Below are 12067 nucleotides of genomic sequence, written 5' to 3' on the forward strand. Positions count from 1 at the left end.
ATGTTTAGCACGGTGCAAAACCTGGAATATAAATGAATTCAAGCATTTTCAGGCCCATGTCTATCATTTTGGATATTTATTCAGGCAGAAAATATACCACTGGGATTTTGGTCAATGAGTCCCAACAACCTAATCAAACAGATTAGGGGTGACTTACTAGAGTGAGTCCTCCAACAAACAAGTTCTCAGAAGGATTTAAGACTGAGTTTAATTGGGTGTCTCAGCATAGGACCACCACTTCATTGCAATCCCTGTAAGTACCCGGATCTGTGGCCGTATGGGTCCTAGCAAAAAAACAGACTTCCTTAGAAGTCAGTGCCAGCTAGACACTTTTTCCAGGTACAAACCATGGCTTCTTCATGCTCATATTCAGGTCAGGTCTGGTACTGGACATTATCCAAGGAAGTTTATCTGGGAAGCTTTATTGAGAAAGGAATTTGACATTCAGGAACTGCTTCAGTTTATACTGTTAGATCACTTCTGCTCAACTGAAATAAAGGAGTCATCTCTGCTTCAGAGTTCTGGGGTGATAAGGCCTGCCCGTTTCACTGAGGTGAGGGAGAGGAGTGAACTACAGCAACGTACAGCATCTCAAGATCAGAACCTCCTGGGTTTTGCCATTTAAAACACAGAATTAATTCTTAGGCTGAGAATTCTTAAGCAGAAGATTATTGGATGAAAAAATGGTATGGATGAAAACTTAGGAAATTAACTGTCTTAAGTGGTTTTTTATTTTCCTTTGCACTAAAATGTTCTGGTTACTATAACGTATGTTCAGCATGAGAAGCTTAATATCAAAGCTTCTGTAAATGCCAGAAAGGTTAACGAGGAAAGACATCTGCCAGTTCTTGTTCCCCAAAAAGTGTAAAAATATATCAAAGAAACTGCTGAACAGTTTTCTGAGTAAATTACTGTTGGTTTCTAAGAAAAACCCAAGAAACAGAGACAACTGAGCTGTATGAAATAGAAATGATCACTGAATCCACAGAAGTCTTTGAACGTACCTAAAAAGAGGTGTTTAAAAGTCAAGTCACTCTGCTGCAGATAAAGATGGAAATGCAGCCCTAAAATAAGCGGGGAGCTGGGCAGTCATGTCACTGTGACAACAGTTACATTGGAGCCTGTTTGTCACACTGAGCAATCCAGCAGAGGGCAGAGGGCAGTTTCGGGAGGCATTGTAAGTCTTTAACCAAAGATGTAGCCATTAAAAAGCCCAAGTCTTCAGTGTCATAGAGATTGCTTTAAAATATCCTGAAAACAAAAGTTTGTGCTAGAAATTTGCCGTGCAAAAGAAACAGAACAAGAAAATATGCCCTATTTCTTCTATTTGTTTGCCTAGCTTTTATTATCAGTTTTTAATCTTTCTGTAGCTTTGTTTCCTGTATTAGAGCGCTGAAGGGTTCTCTAACTATCCTACGAATCCTTATAAATAGAAATCAAGCAACCCCCTGATTTCTTTTATTTAGAATTGAATTCAGTGATGCTTTCACTCCAGTGAATTCATTCTTTCATTCTTATGTCATTCCAATATTTTAACATCTTTCTTCAGTCATGGATGCTACTGCTAGGTACAGTGCTACAGTAATACTTGTATAAACATCAGAGGCAACAGAGGGCTGAGGTATTGCCTTCTCCAAACTCAAATTCCTATGTCCAGAATTCATTGAGCCTTTTGGATGTAGAGGTGGGTGAAGGCCTCAAAGCACAGGATCCTCATACCCTACTGGTAGCTGAGTACCCACGTTGTAAGTGCGTACTCTTAAAGCTTTTGTTCAGAGTGATGGAATGGTATTTGCTTGTATTCAGTTATGCTGGTTTTGCAAATAGTTTATGAGATTAATCTATCACACCAGCCTGTTCTTTTAATTATTTGTCACTCTCGTAATCACTGTGCTCCCTGCAAATTTTGTCAGCAGTGATTTTATTGTTTTCTTGTAGATTATTCAAAATAAGTTAAACAGCAAGGAGTCAAGGTCAATACACCCTTTATGACCACATTTGAAATCTGTCAGTCATTTTTTTAACTTGATATTCACCATGATGTTTTTCTATTACAATAATAATTTGTTTTTAAAAATTTTATTGTAGTTTCTCAATCAAAATTTTATGCAGTCAGATATTTTAGGGAAACATAAATACATTTCTACAACACAGTTACGTTTATCTATCAAATTTGTATTCTCACAGAAAAGGATATTGAGTTATCCTGAATAGATGTATACTTCTCTATACATTCCTATTGATTTGCATTAATTAAATTATCCTCCTTTAATTCTTTTGTAATGGAATCTCCTATCAGTCATTCTGTTGTATACCTGGGATCAATATTAAGTTGATAGGACTACAACACCTATATATCTTTTTTCAATATTGGCACAACCTTTGTTTTCTTTCAGTGCTCTGGAACTTCTCCAACATTTAGAAACTGACTGAGAATGAATATTAACAGTCCATAATGCTCTTTGTTGGGTCATTTAAAACTCTTGGATGTGATTAATCTGTACATGCTGATTTAAGAAGATCTAAATTTAGAACCTGCACATAACTAGATCTCCCTTGATTTTCCTTTTAATGTAAAAAGTGTTTTAAACACTGTGATTAAAGATCTCTTTTTCTTGCTCTGTTCACTCTCCTGATATTTTGCAGTTTCACTCTCTGTTCAAAATCCTGCAGGTGGAAGGGGCTCTGAATTTCTAAAGATTTTTTTTTTAAAAGGGAGCTACACATTTCTTTGCAGATTACCTTTGACTTGTATGAACCCTTGAGATAAATGTCTGTCAGCTACCTTAGCAAATCATGCATTATAAGCAGCTCAATCCTGTTTCTAACCTTTGCAGGAGGAGCTTGTTGTTCATTTTTCACTTAATAACTTTTGGTGTGCTCTCTCATTCTTTTGCATGGTAGTTCTAAAAAAAAAATAACCTTAAAACCTACAGTTTTTGATTAGTTGGGTTGTCTATCCCAAAGTCTATATTTCTATGTCATGATAACTGTACTGTGGATGCTATTTACTGACTTCCTTTTTCAAAAAAATTTAAAAAAATATTTAAATCTTTGGAGAAAGTGCATGAACAAATTTCTGGTTTATAATAGAAGAAACAATGCAATAACCGACTATACACACACATATATTTGTACATACATAATGTATAAATCCCTGATGTTATATATAAAATCGATGAATACATTATGAGCTGTTGGTAAAAGCAATATATTATTTTTAAACAGATCGAAGGAAGGGACTGGAGAGCCTGTTCCTCCCTGGAGTAGGTGGGTTGTGCTGTGGCTCCCATGGCAGTGGGGTGCTCTTCTGGGTGCACCACTCCCACCACGGCTCCCCCTTTCTTCTGCATAAACAAATCCAAAATTGTTGGGGGGGAAGAGAAAGGAATCACAGACATTCACAATACAGAGACTAAACCACTGTAACCAGAGCCCAAATATGTGTCTTTTGAAGACAAAATAGCAGTTGCACTGATGAAGTCTGTGATTATGCACATGTTCAAGCTCAGCATCCTGAGCATCCCACAGATTTTGCGATAGTGAAATGAAGTCCTGTGTACATTTACAAGGTGGAGCTCTTGGCTGTCAGGAATTCTGGCCTTGTGTTTTTCTTCTGCCACCTGCCATTACCCTTATTTCTTGACTCAGATTTGCATTCAAAGTAGGACTCACAGATGGATATTTTCTGAATCATTGTGAAGGAGTTTCATGTTTGCTAGATGCTGTCATCTGCATCACTAAAACATCATTTTGCTATATTTCATTAAAAAATCTCTGTGGCATAACTGGTATAGGGAGTTGATGATAACAGAACAAATACGCACAAAAATGTTCAAACGATTACATTTTTGACCTCAGATATTGAAAATATGATGTTGTCTTACATGTCTTGAAATGGGAAATTTGAAGGTACACAGAAGTAGGACAAGTCCCCAAATCAATGGGTTTGGCTATTTTACATTATTGAAAAGAGGTATAGAAGACAGGTTGGGAATGACTTGAGAAAACACACTTAAAACAGTTGTATTAAAAGTGAATGAAGGCTCATGCCCACCCTAGAAAGCAGCTCTGTGGTGCCTGCTCAGTCATTCTAAATGGACCATCTTTACTTCCTCCAGTCTGCATCTCCTTCTCATGTGCCTCAAGTTACTTGCTTCCTGGTGGGGCCCACCATATTCAGAACAGTTTGCTAACACACTGAAGCTCTTTAAAATGCATACCATGTGTGCACAAAATGTCTTCATTTATCAGATTAGCTCACAGATCAGGCGCTATTCAAAAGAGTAGACTAGTGCTAGAACAAGGGTTTCAACTTACTCTTCAGTGAAACTGAATTCCCAGTTTAGTCAAAGGCTGGGAATTAAAAACAAAGTAGACAAAAATTACTAATTTTCAAGTTTTACCCTCTTTTAATTGACAGAGTTAAACTACATTTTAATAAAGTAAATACATTTTTAAACCTCTTTCCATGAACACAGGCTGCATTCAGGCATTCCCTGCCCGCTACTTCTGAGATGGCTGAAGAGGTGACAATCTCCTGCACATCTACAGCTGCTGATTGCTGCCCTCTGGAACCGCTCTCGTAAATGCTCCTCTGCTCATTTCAGCCCGATTTAGTTAAACAGTTTAAAGGGGCTGACCAAGTCCTCACCACAGATTTGTCTTGGTGGGGCTGTGTGAGGATGGCCAAGCCTTGGCTACAAAACTGTGCCAGCACAAGCCTCTTGCATGGATGCAAACCTCCGCGGTGATGGCACAGTTGGTATTGTCACCAGGGTTAGTTACTCCACCTTGTAGTGAAGAACCAGGCTCCCGCAGATGAACCGAAGCACTTCGGCAATGCAGTAACAGGAACTTCTATCCTACTGAAGCACACTTTTTGTTTTATTTGTGCTTTTATATTTATGAGGTAGACATGCTAATTCATTCACACCCACACAGAAGTCAGGTGTGTCCTAAACATCTGGGTTAGGTAGGCAGATAGGATCAATTCTTTCATCCCGCTGTGACATAATTTCATTCATGTAATGTGGCCCTCCCTGAATAATAGACGTGGCAGTGTGTTTTATAGTAAACAGATTTCTGTCCTTTCCTTGCTACAGGTATGATATTGAGAAATGGCTAAGTAAAACAAATAACTTTAATTGGTAGGGGAAGATGTGCTAAATTATCCTGAATTAATTATTGAGTAATATAATCAAATATCAAAGGAGATTTCTAAATGTCAGTAACAGTGAGAAGGAAGAAATACCATTCATACCAACCCTCCAGCTAGAACCAGAGACTTATATATTGCCTTCATGTCCTGAATTTAGCTTTCAGAATACTGATTTATACGAAAACAAACTCTCTTGTGACTAAATCTCTTCCTACAAACCAACAGAGAAGGTTAAGAAATGGGAGTTATATCAAATGCAGTTTTAGCCACTACTATGTAAAACAACTGGTGTATTGCTTTAATAAATAGATATATGCCAACTTAGGGCAAAACATGTTCTTTCAATATTTTTGAGTTTTTCTACATGAATTCAGATGCTAAATGATACAAGAGATCTGCTTTGTGAGGAGCAAACACACAAAACCAGCCTGCTATTGTGAGATTTCTGACATGAATTAGAAATTGGTATAATTGTTCGGTATTACCCTGCATAGGAAAACCCTTATTTCATGATGAATAACCTTTTTGCTTATTTTACCTTTTGTATCTTGTGAGCTACTTTGAGACAAAATACTTCTTTTTATTTTATTAAAAACTTTCACACAAAAATGGTTATGCATTGGACAGCATAATTTATACAATCTATTTTGTGAATAAGCCCTAGCAATGGATTAAACATGAATTGTTAGATTGTTGCTGTGACCCTTATTCCTGGGCACTTATAAATAAATATATTCCCCTGTGGCTTCACTAAACCTTTGAAAAGTACATTTGTATGCAAATCTGTGAAAAGTCGTATGGCAATGTCACCCTTAGCATTGTACAAGTTGTGCAGTACCATAGTGGGCCGTGGAACAGTCTGGCAGCTGATGTATTGGAAGCTCCAGGCCGTTTTCAGTGGGAACATTTAAAATTAGAGAGCATAAAAAGCTGGGCTGTGAAGTACAGAGGACAATTTTGCCATATTCAAGAGAAGGACCGGATGGCCTGCTAGGTCTTCCTATTAATATCTTCTACTGATACACGCAAAATTCTCATCGTCATTTCCTAACTCTTATTAATATTGCCTCAGGGGTAAAATAAGTGATACTCTGACTCAGAAAATGCAGGTGTCTGCCACGTGACAAGGGAACAGTTAGTAGCTACCAGCCAGTGCTGGTGTGTCATGGCTAGTGGTGACCACGCTGGAGGGTAGCTGGGTTGTGACTGGCTCACGTGCTACTTCAATCAACACCACCTGGCTTTCTGTTGAACTGCAGCAACAGAATAATGTAAGCTATAGGCTTGTCTTACAGGTTGATGTCGTTTATATCCACCACAGAACTGTAATGGAAAATCACTTTATCGCAATTTTATTGTTCTAATAGACTATCATAGCACGAGGCTTTTCTAAATAACACTAAGAGTTAACTGAAATGAGGCTTTTTCAGTTATGAAGACATAATGTCTTTGAATGAGGTACCATATATCAGATTTGGTGCTCTTTCCCTATCGCAGAACAAGAAAGCACTTGAATACTGAATTCTTTTATCTATCTGAAATAAGTAACCTTTCAGGCCACACAATAAAAATAATTAAAAATTATGTATATCAGCCTTTTGAACAAAGATATTCAGCCCAATTCTTTTTGACAAAACAGTTTTCTTCCACTGGAAACCAAAAGATTTTTCAAAAGAGAGTCCGTTTCCACAAAAATCTGGGATAAAAAAGGCCTGCCCCCTTTATCAGCCTGTATGGCAATACCTGGCCAAGTATCATGTTGTCTATGAGGCTCTAGGATGATGGCACTCACTAGATAATTAAATGGTCAATATATTACTTCAACCTGCTAAAGAGTTAAGTGTACAGTTAACATCAGCACCAACATCAGGATTTGGCTTTTCAGCCAAATACATAGCAGGAATAACTGGCAATGATCGTAGACTGTGGTCCACAGTTCTCTGTAAACTATTGTGAGAAAGAGAGAGGAAATAAGCTCCTGAGTCCAAGTCTACATCTTGTGTGGGAAGTGTCTCTATTTTTTTAGTGCTCTGCTCAGCCCGCCTGTTCTCTGCCATCATCATCTCATCCTGTTACACCACATACCTAAACAATCTACATCACTGTTCCTCTGACCTATTCTTCTCCTCCCCCTCTTTCACACCTGTACTTGCCCTTTCTTTTTGGCTCCTGTAAATCTCTCCACTTTCTTGTCCCAGAATTCATCCTACTGTTATATTCCAGGTGCCAGGGAATACAATCCTTCTGTACCATCATCCATCACAATGATACCGTGTATTCGAATGAATAAATGCAGAAAAAATTCCTTAGCCCTTGCAATGCACAGTGAAACATCATCAGCACAGCCCAGTTCCTCAGTGGATGTACCTTAACTCTTAAAAACTCTACTGAGAGTATGCAAATATATTGCTTTTAGAAACTTAGGAATTAACCAAATGTCAGGTTTTCTCAGGAAGAGCAGGAGGTATGTCCGTGAATATAGCCTTGTGCCAAATTTGAAAGTCCTCATTCAAAATATAGAGCTGCTGGGCTTTGATCTCTTGGCTGAAATATTCGTAATGGATTCAATAGAACACATTTCTTCTTGTTTCCTTCTCACAAATTCCCTGTAGGGGAAAAAAAAGTCTGAAATAGAAATATGTGCTACTAGGGCTAAATTAAGACTGACAAAGGTATAAGCAACTGAAAGCAAAGCATTACAAAGGGAAACTTAACTAGAAATTTCACATACAGTACAGTGAGGTATCTATACTATATCTTCCATGTAAAACAGCATCTCGATCTCTTTTGCAGTCAGATAAATAAATAATAAATCTTTTTTTCCTTAATGTTTAAGCAAAGGTATCTAGTTATGAGATGTCTTGCAATTGATGTAAAAACCTAGATAGGCTCCACCTGATATACTGAAGAAATTTTGAGAAGTACAAACATGTCAGGTACAGAGTGAAGAGTCAGACATTTAAAGAGAAGTGCTGACAAGCATAATTAACCCGCTTCACACTCAGAATTATTTTAAAGAATGATCGGACACTTTTAATAGAGTAAGTACATATTTATTACATGTCAGTGTTTAAAAATCCCAACCCTTTAGGAAACACATTGACCAGAAAAAATACTGTGGGATTATTATAGTTATGACCAAATAAATTGAAACATCCACAGCTAATGTTGACATCAAATAGTTGAGCATAGCAGGAAGCTGCCATCGGTAATTTACATATTCACTTCTAATTGTGCCTGTGCATCATAAAGATAGTTCATATTTGCATTTGCTGCCCTCTGAACCAAGTCATTCTCCAGTGGCATATATTCACTTTCACTGCAGGTAACTTTCATTAGTGGTAATTAAAGGACAATTTTTACTGCATTCTACCACAATAAGTGGTTGCTGAGATTGATTAATATCTAAACTAAGTTTGAGACATGTAATCAATCTCATAGGCACATGAGATTGTTCCTGTTATGCAATGAAAAGTAACAGGAAAGAAAACCCCTATTTATTCTGAATAGCCATGCTTACCCTTTAAATTCATTTGGATTGCGCTAAATGGCCTGATTTATTTTTAAACATTCCCAACAGAGAATAGCCTTAGTCTATCTGTAATGACTTTTACCCTCATTATCTGCACAGTCTGTGTTTGGGCTCTGCCTGGGACAATACCAAGGAGGATGTCAATGTTATCTTAGCGTGGAAATAATTTTCTAGCAGACAACTGCACCTGGGGGTTGCCGTGCATCCAATCCCGTTCCTTTTTCCTTCAATACCTATTGAAGATATTCCTTTTCAAAACACTGCTGAACCCCACAGACTCCATATTGCTTCCAGTTGAAGCTTTACTCTTTCACTGGGAGCTGGAACAGACCCAATAACTGTGATGTGTTTTTTACTTGTTGAAAAAAAATACTATTATGCTTGCCTTATTTTGCCATCCAAATATTGTGCTGAGAAGTATTATCACTGCAGAATTGCTGTCAAATATTTATTTTTATTGGGAAAATAGCACTCTTTCTGTAGTAGCATGATGTTATCATTTAATTATTTTTTCTTTTCTGCTTTATGATGGAAAGCTGCAATTCAATGAAGTATATATTTAAATGCAAAAGAGGCATACCCATTAATCAGTACAGAATATGAATGCTTTTAATCTGCATCAAAAACACTGTGGGGCTTGGAAAAACACCAATCTTTTAAATAGAAAGTATATAAAAGTAATTCCTATCCATGCTCACACTTTCTCAAATACAATGAAAAACTGCAATTGTGCAATTGAATTATCTTCACAATAATATAATCTTTTAAGGCTTTGCATTATGCTAAGAACATTTTGATGAGTCTTTGATTTCTTTGTATTTAGCATAAAAGTGGACACACATAAATAATTTCAATTGATAAAAAAATTCAAAAATCCATAGAGATAGATCAAATGTTAGTTCTGAAACACTGAGAACTGAAACATAGATGTTCACTGCTTTCTGTTTTTTACCCATCCAATTTATGTACAGACACTTAGTACTGAAGATAGAAAATAAATTAGGCTAGAGATTGCAGTTAGGTATAGCCATGAGTGTGGACTAATCAATTTTGATGTGCAGGTAAACTAGATGATGGTACTATTACAGGCAACTCTCCATTATCTGGGATCACGGGAGACTAGGAACCATTTTGTTCTCACGGAGAACCGAAAAACCTCGATATTAGAGATGCTCCAAGGAACACCAGAGACACTTCAGTTCTCTATAGAGTAAATATCGTCCAGAAGAGCTTATTAACTCTGGATTCAGCACTAGCCAGTGGTCTCAAGACACCACTTGCAGTGTTACATGAATTTGCAAAGCCATTTTAGGCTCTATATCTCAAGGAAGCAGTTATACTCCTGATGACCCTGCAAATAATGTCTGAGCCAATAAGCCCCACTAAGGCTGGGGTGGCCCTACAAGTATATGCATTCACTCTGGATCATTTTTGTTCATAGCCTTTATCAAGCAGGGCAAAACAGGACAGAAATGGTGCTAATGGTATTTTCAAACTTTAAAACATTTCTCAAGAGCTTGAGCAGTGTTTTTTTCCTGCTAGAGATGCTCACTCCAAAAAGCTAAGTGAGTAGGACACTACTGACATGGGGCACCCACCTTTTCAGTGCCTGGTTTCAAGTCAGGGACGCAGGAGACTTGCCTTTGGATCTGCTACATTCCCTTTCACCGCTAATTATCCAAATATTGCTTTCTTCTGGGCAAGGTGTCTTTCTTTCTGCTTTTGACCAGAAGCTCTATGCAGGGTGAGAAACCTTTCCCAGGGAAAGTTTTATTTCATATATACATATCAAAGAAAGTCTTCCATTTTAAAGGACTGGCATCCTCCAACAAACAGCTATTTAATCAGGAAATTCCAACCTGCCCTCTAATGAGTGGGCCAAGCCTGCACGGGTCTATTCAGAAAGCCGACTTTCACTCAGTACCTACCCTTTGCAACGGGATTGATTCTTTCCATATTTAAACTACCCCCCAAAGCCATTAAATAAAAGAAGGCCAAAAAACATTTGCTAATAAAAAGGATTACTGCTAGAAATTCACCTCCTCCTTTAAGTGGTTGCTTTAAAGCCAGCCCTTCCTCAAAATGTTTTTATAATAAAATAGTTTAGCCTCATTTGTTACTGGTGTAAGAAGAAAGCCATCTTGTCATTTGTCACACAATACCCGTGTTACCTGGTTTAGATCTAGGAAGAAAGAAATGGGTTTTCTTGAGGTTCTGCGTATGTACAGCTGCATCACCAGGGTCTGGATGCTCCACTTTTCCCATGCTCTTAGGGCAGTGGATGCCTCCTCTGCCTTGCCAGTATTTTGAGGGATTAAGAAGATATGCCTGCCTTGCGGTGGGCAGCTGGAAATGACAGCAGCAGAAAGGACCAAGATGGGGAGCTGGGAACAGAAGATATGGGAGGAATTCTTTGATGCAATGAAAAAGGAAAGGCAAAATCAGGAGGCAACCTGGTGGCTGGAGGCTGAGCTGAGAAAGATGAAAGAATGAACACCAAAAATGAAAGAGGCCAAAGGAACAGGGGATTCAGTGGAACATGGGAGGGGAACAAGTGAGATGCCAGACTGAGAAAAGGCTAGTGGGGGTGAGAGAAAAGGAAGGACTGTTGACACCACAGCACTGCTGAGGAGCGAAGATAAGCACAGAGGAAGGATGAAGAGGAGAGAGTTTTATGAAAAATGAGGTTGAGACAGAAGGCAAATCCTGCGAGTGAAAATACATTAGAGGAGAAAGGTCATGTCAAAATACAGTAAAACTATTTATTTTTGTGCCACTCTTATCTTGTGCATTCTTGAAGCCGCAATTTTGAATCTTATTATTTTTGTGCTCTCCGGCAGCTCAGGCTGCCTAGCAATGCCTGGCTGGCGTGTGCTGGCTGTGCCTCACAGAGCTCGCTGGCTGCCTAGCAACTGGCAGGGGGGTGCGATGGGGTCCCTGGACCAGGCTCAGGGATGCAGCCCTTCCCCAAACACCCCTGCTCCCGTGGCAAGGCAGGAGGGAGCATCTCCAGTTGCTTCAGCTGTGATGAAAACCTTAATAACATTAATTGGAAAAAAGGGCACACAGACATGCCCATGAGAGCGCGGAGAGCCTGACAAATTGTCTCTGGGAAGTGGGAACAGCCCCGTTCATCTCTGCAATACTCAGACACACCGTGATGAAAACTGAAATATCAATATGGGTAATTATTCCATTTCTTAAGTAAGGCTCTGTGGGCTAGATCTAAAGCACAGGAAGGCAAACCAACACAGCTATGTAGCTTCTTGATGGCTACTTCTAATTTGGTATAGGAAATACCAAAAAGGTGACTTTTGCTCCCAGGAAAAAAAAAAAAGAAGAAAAAAAAAAGCAGCATTAAGTATTCATGCAAG

This window comes from Chroicocephalus ridibundus, chromosome 2 (assembly GCF_963924245.1).
Source record: "Chroicocephalus ridibundus chromosome 2, bChrRid1.1, whole genome shotgun sequence".
NCBI classification, from domain to species: domain Eukaryota; kingdom Metazoa; phylum Chordata; class Aves; order Charadriiformes; family Laridae; genus Chroicocephalus; species Chroicocephalus ridibundus.